Source organism: Vombatus ursinus, unplaced genomic scaffold (genome assembly GCF_900497805.2).
Source record: "Vombatus ursinus unplaced genomic scaffold, bare-nosed wombat genome assembly UNPS02014173.1, whole genome shotgun sequence".
Lineage (NCBI taxonomy): Eukaryota > Metazoa > Chordata > Mammalia > Diprotodontia > Vombatidae > Vombatus > Vombatus ursinus.
The window spans coordinates 1,609,548-1,615,547 of NW_020953951.1; positions in this window are offsets into that span (position 1 = coordinate 1,609,548).

The window sequence follows — 6,000 nt, forward strand, 5'->3', positions numbered from 1 at the left end:
AATATCCCTACCTGGAAGGAGCTTACTCTAATGGAATTTAGGTATTAAGGTAGTACTAAAGTGGTAAACTCAGTGATCTGTATACAGTAGGTGCTTAAAGTTGGTAGAAGTGAGCTGTGTCCAGTACACATGAAAATACACAAGCATTTATTCATTCATCTGTTCATTCAACAAAGGTTTAGTAAAGGCCTGTCATACTCTCAAGGAAGGTCCTGCCCTTGGTCCCCTAACTCAGAAGGCCTAAAATCCCTTTCACCTCCCACATCTAGAAGGTGACTTCCTTCCCACTCCCCTCCTCTTTGCTCTCATTGGCTGCACCATCGAGAGAAGCGTCTGTCCCTAAGCCTAGAGCGGCACCAGAAATTTGCTCTAGGCTCGACGATGGTCTCTGATTGGAGAGCTGAGCAAAAAACTCCTCCCAAAGCCTCCATATAAAGAAGGCTCAGAAGCCCAAGAACTCTTCATTTCTCATCAGTTACACTCTTTGCATTCCATTCCACCACAATCATAGCCCTTCCTACTCAAAATTTATACCTCCTCCCCTCTTCCCCTTTACTTTTTAGCTCCTTTTGGGTGTTGTTTTCCCCCCATTAGATTGTAAGCTCCTTGATGGCAGGAACTGTCATTCTTTTTACTCTTATTCCCATCTCTTAGTCTGGCACGTAGTAAATACTTAATAAATGTTTATTATATTGTACTATCACCTCTCATTGTTATAGGCAACTCCTTGTGAGCTACACCAATGAAATCATAGGTCTGATTTTTTAAAATGACAACTAAGAAGTGATTTGGATATCAGTGGGCTTACATGTTGTCAGGAGCCTCATAATGTATATCCTTTACAACCTTACACTGGACACTGGCATCCAAAGTTTTAGAAGGAATACTTGATGTCTCTGCCGGCAATCTTCACCTCTCACCTGGGCTGTTGCATCAGTCTCCTCTTTGGTTTTCCAATTCTCTAATCCATCCTCTGAACATCTTTTCTTTAAGCACAGGTCTGATCATGTCACTCTGCATAAGAATCTTCAGTACAAACTCCAGCTTGGCGTTTTGAGCACTTAGGTGCTCAGGAATTTGTGTCAATTGGGAGCAAAGAAATACTAGGAAGCTTGGTCTCCCCCTTCTCACCAGGTGATAGGAGTCTCAAAAGCTGATAGTTCAGGCATCTTGAAATCTGTCTTGCTCTGGAGATGGCACTGTGGATAGAGGGCTGGATCTGGAGTCAGGAAAATGAGTTCATAATCCTCCTTCAATACTTAGTAGCTTTATGACCCTGGAAAAGTCATTTGACATCTCTAAGCCTCAGTTTCCTCATCTGTAAAACAAGGACCATAATAACACCTATCACACAAGGTTGTTGAGAGGATAAAGCAAGATAGCATATGTACCTGGTATGGACACTTTGCAAACTTTAAAGATGTATATAAATGTTAGTTATTTAGACCCAGTAGCATTGACTCCCATTAGGTAGGTAACTTACATCTCTGTTACAGGTCTGTATTTCAACTCTGGCTGGTCTTGATAAAAGCTGACATCAGACAGAGGCTTTGGCAACTGCTGTTAAACAGCTATGCTGAAAGGGTCAGTCTGGGTGTTGACCTGGGTGGCTAACTTGGCCAACATGCAGCTCAGCATCTCCTCTCCTTTTCCTACTTTTCTCCTACATCCCAATCTCATAGCAGGAAATCTCTTGATGGGCAAAGGAAGAAGAAATTAAAGTATGTACAAATGTATATATTCAGATATCATTTTTCTATCTTACCTGTTGTTCTACTGATTTATTTCCTTCAATCAAGACTCCTGGGTGGACATGCAGCTATTAGGAACACGCTATGTTGGGTAGTCAAAAGGAAGCCACTAAATATGCACGAGGAAAAAGATTAAATTAAGGAGAGAGTAGAGGTGGGAAGATGTGTTAGCATTCATTTGGTCAAACTGGTTCTCATTTTGTGAACACAGCTAAGCACCATGTGACTCAGTTTCTGAGCCCAAACTAGAAGTTTCATTTCTTAGCCCTTATCTTCAAATCAAGCTTTGTGGACAAATGGGTCTCAGAAAATAATGCCTAGAAAGTAAATCCACAAAAGGGCAAAGATTGGAATGCCAGATTCACTGTGTTCCAGTTCAATTCAACAAACACCCGTTAAGTGCTATGTGGAGAGTTTATCTTGGAAGAGCTACAAAGTTTAAATAAGAAACTCTTTCCTGGTGGGAGTACAAAGTCTGAGAGTAGTAATACATATGGTCCTGAAGGGAACCCATGGATTTGGGATCAGAGGATCAGGGTTCAAATCTCAGCTCTGCCACTTATTAGCTGTGTCTTTGGGCAAAACTTCTCTGGGCCAAACTTGGCCAAGAGTTAACAATAGCTTCAGTTTCTTCCAGTGAGTTGAAAGTCTTTTCTCCAGTGTGTTATATCCTGTCAAGTATGAGTGTCTACATAATGACTTTCAGTTCAGTTGGTTGGTTAGATGATAACTAAGACTTTCCTAGGGGCAGAACTCCATGCTGATACCTGGACAGTCTTACATGGAACCAGGATGGGATGAATGTGGCACAGAATCATAATTTTCAGACTAAAGGAGCCTTAGAAATCTTCAAATCCAAACCAATTTTACAGAATTAGAAAAAGAGGCTTATGGAGAGGTAGGGGCTTGCTAAAGGTCACACAAGTACATACCAGAGCCAGGGACAGTACACAGATCTCTTTAATTCCCCAAACTACATGTATCTCTAGAACAAACAGGCACTCTTCCAGATGTCCCTTAAAGGGGGTAGCTTTTTCCTTTCTGTAAATGACAGGCATTCCCCCTGCCCCACCCCCAGTCATTTCATCTATTATGTTACTTATCCAAGTACATTGTGCCCTAATGACCTGGCAGCAAATAAATAAATAAATAAATGAACAAACAAACAAATAAATAAATAAAGGGTACCAGTTGGAGGTACCCTTCTCAATAAGATGCAAACCTTTGTGACTATACAAGCTGCTTCCTTGCCTGTGATAATTGCTTTGAAATTTGCTGGGGATGAGTGAGATGGGAATCTATGTTAAATGACATATAAATACTCTAGACCACCATCTTGGTTCCAGGTTGGCCCCAGCCCTTGTGAAGAGATCCATCCCTGCCACTATGCATACCAACTGTCAGTGTAGGGCAGGCAAACCTGAGAATCCCAGGATTAGCAGTGTTCCCTGCCCCTACCCTTGACTATAGGTCCAGCTTTCAACTTAACTCTTCCATCAGGTGAACCACCTCTGAGACCTAGCAACTGCCTCTACATGTACTGCAGCCCCCAACTCCTCAGCAGTTTTGACTACTGAAGACCCAGAAAATAAAGTTCTCACAGTCCTTGGAAATGTCAAGTAGCTCAAGGTTGGAAATGGGTATTGTTTTATCAATGGAAATGACACTAAAGAGGATGCATTATTACCACGTGCTTTACTATTGCATCCTAAGAACCATTATGTCTTTCCATCAGACTTGCAGTCGATATCTTCACCTATTAGAAGCACCTATTGCACCTTGAGAACAGGGCCTGCCCTGCTTTTCCATCTGCATCCCCAGCACTTGGCACAATGCTTTGCATATTTTAAGTTGTCATTGGATTGGCAAAGTGAGATCATAAGATCTTAGAATTCATCTTGTCCAATCCCTCATTTTACAGGCTTCCAGTTCTACCTCTATTTCCAAAGTATTTGGCCTTGGGCAAATCAACTTCTGTGGGTCTGTTTCCTCTTCTATAAAATGAGAAGATCGGATTAGAAAATCTCAAAAGTTCCTTTCAGCTCTAAACCTTACGATCTATGAGCCTCTGAAACTAAAACTTAGGGAGGTGAAATGATTCACATAACCATAGTTGCTATAAATCACGACGTGTGGGCCTCCTCTGGTGACTGCCAGGAAAAGGAAGGTTGTTAGACTGCTAAGTAACTTCTGATCAGCCCTATAGATTAGAAATCATCTTGGAGAAAGGAGGTAGGGAAGGGAGTTAGTCTTTTACCAGAAAGTGACTCTCATTAGACCAATAAAGAGGAAGTATGGCGTAGAGCACTCGTCTTGGAGCCAGAAGATTTGAGTTTGAGTTCTGGCTCTGCCACTTACTAGCTGTGGGACTTGGGGCCTCTTTGGTACCCATTTCCTCATTTATAAAATTGAGGTGGTGATAGCTGTACTTATCTCATAAGATTGTTGTGAGCTAGTGTTCTGTGTTCCTAACAACTCAAGTGACCTTCCTAAAAACTCCAGTCAGGGTTTGGATGTGTTGGAAGTAAGTGGGATCTAGGTTTTAGATACAAAGTGCAAAACAAATAGAGAAAGGACTCCATCTCTGATCTGATGCAATGTTATTTTTCATTTACACTATTTTATCTGTGATACAGCAGATTATTAGCAAGTCCATTAAATTCAGAAATAGGACTTTAGAACATCAGTACTCACCTAGCCCTACCTTTCCCTAAACAAGAATCCTCTGCACAATATTCTTGACATGGTCATCCATCCTTTGCTTGATGAGCTTTAGTCACAAGGACCTCATTTCCTCCCAAGGGGGCTCATTTCATTTTTGAACAGTTTGAGTACAGTGAGCTGAAGACTGTCTCTGTAATTTCCACCCACTTGTCTTAGTTCTGCCCTTTAGAGTCAAGCAGAACAAGTCTAAATTCTATCAAGAAGATTTCTTCACACACACCTCTCCCATCTGTTAGTGCATGGCTCTCTCCCCTATTTTATGCCCCTCAGTGTGCCACCTGTCTCTCTCTCTCCCCCTCCCCCATCGAGGCCTGCTTTACTCAGCAAAGTAGTCTGTGCCCCTCGAGTTACTTATAACCCATTTCCTATTCAAAAATTCAAATTTCCTTAAACTTTATTTGGCATCATAATTTAGAGATGTAAAGCATCTCAGAAACCAACCAATCTCTTCATTTTACAGATGAGAAAACTGAGGCTGAGAAAGAAATCACTTGTCCAAGGAAGGTTGTCCAAGGTCATGCAGGTGACCAGTGGTAAATTTGTATTTTAAGCTCAGTTCCTCTGACTCCAAACCCAGTGCTGTTTCCATTATATTATTCATGACTTCTGTCCAGTATTATTTTTTAAAAGGATGAATTCTCTGGTGTCAAATAATATTTAATTAAATGGAAATTTTGGTTAGGGGAGGGGAGGTTGGTAATTTAGGGGCATTGAACACTATGTGGAATAGGGAAAACCTAGATAAGGAGAATATGGAGAAACTTAAGGAAGTGTAGGGAGAGACACTAGGAAATGAACAAGGCACGTATGAAGAAATGTGAGGCAGTGAAAAATTTCCACCTTTGTACCTCAACGCTCCAGTTTCAGTCTAACCCTTGACCTGTTCTTTTCTCCCGCCCCCCCCCCCCAGTAACTGATATTTATTCTTAATTTTAAGTTAGAACAGGCTAATAACTTAAGAAAGCAATTGTTCCACATGTTGATCATCAGCTTCAAGGCATTTTTGAGAAAGATGCACTAAGGACACATGCATGCAGATGTTTTTCTGATCTCTCTCCCACTGATCTTTCAGGCAAATACATTTCTGTATCATTTCCACTTCAATCTTATCATGTCATCTTAAAATGGCAACTAGGGTTCAGTTTAAAATTCAGGTTTTGAATAAAACTTTTAAAATCCACTTACCTTGTTTTAAACATTAGACATAATTCCCTATTTTGCATTTATTTTTTAAAAACCCATATTGCAATTAGTGTGATCATGTGACACATCACAAATGCCAACTAACGTCATCTTCTCTTTTTGGCCAGGACATTCTCTAATCCTTCTTCCCTTGATTCAACTGAGACAGTGTTATGTAAAGTTTTACTGTGTAATTAAAGCAAAGAGTAAAATAAAACCAAAAACTGATATTTTGTGTTAGAAAAGTGCAGTAATGTTTTCTCACTAATCCCTCTTGATCCATCTGAGGTGCTTGACAAAGGAAGTCTTCTACTTCCTTTAGTTTTCCTCCTGGTTGTTATTC